We start from the raw sequence: 698 nt of genomic DNA, 5'->3' as shown, positions 1-698 counted from the left end.
TAAACTATGAATGAATAAATTTATTGTGAATGAATGAAACTATTATGAATGGAATTTACGATTTAAAATATGAAGGTTTATGTAAAAATGAACAAAGTAAATAAAGGAAAATAAACATTATACAATAATGAAAACGGAATAATAACAAATAAATAAAGGAGAAATACAAAAATTCAGTACACACTAAATAAGTAATGTTAAAGTAACATAAAATTAGTAAATTAGAGAAAATATTAAATATAGGCAGAGATCAAATGATGTGCTGTCCGTAGCTCAGGGGGCTAGGCGCCACTTTTTCCAATCTGAGTTCTTCGTGGGAACCGGGTCGAATCCTGCCTGGGGCTTTAATTTTTTTCATTGAGTGGTGGTCCCAGAAAATAAAAAACATAATATCCCCTACCATAGTTAGAATAGTTTGTTCACCTGTAGATAAACCCCCAACCCCACCCTGTGTGTCAGAAATGACCAGGAAAGGGATCATTAAAAAAAAAAAAAAAAAAACACCAAATGATAAGATGAATAACATATATATTATTAATTAGAGGTACAAAGGTGTTATCAATTTCTATAATAAAAACATTAATGATAAAACATATATAGGTAAACGAATAAAGTATTATCACATAACTTTCAGATACAGACAAAAGGTGTAAATATAAGATATAAAAAATAATAATAATAATTTGAATAATATAATA

At 27.7% G+C, this 698-nt stretch overlaps 1 protein-coding gene across 1 annotated transcript in view; it reads left to right on the top strand.

Moving 5' to 3' along the window:
- Nucleotides 1–698, top strand: part of LOC136797133 (uncharacterized) — a gene marked incomplete at its 5' end in the record, with an annotated part of 13,021 nt that overhangs the window by 4,642 nt on the left and 7,681 nt on the right. The gene's annotated exons all lie outside the window — the stretch shown is intronic.

This window comes from Halyomorpha halys, unplaced genomic scaffold (genome assembly GCF_000696795.3).
Source record: "Halyomorpha halys isolate HHAL.00 unplaced genomic scaffold, Hhal_1.1 Scaffold411.1, whole genome shotgun sequence".
NCBI lineage: Eukaryota > Metazoa > Arthropoda > Insecta > Hemiptera > Pentatomidae > Halyomorpha > Halyomorpha halys.
The sequence above is the reverse complement of the archived record's forward strand: the minus strand, read 5'-3'. Positions and strand labels throughout refer to the sequence as shown.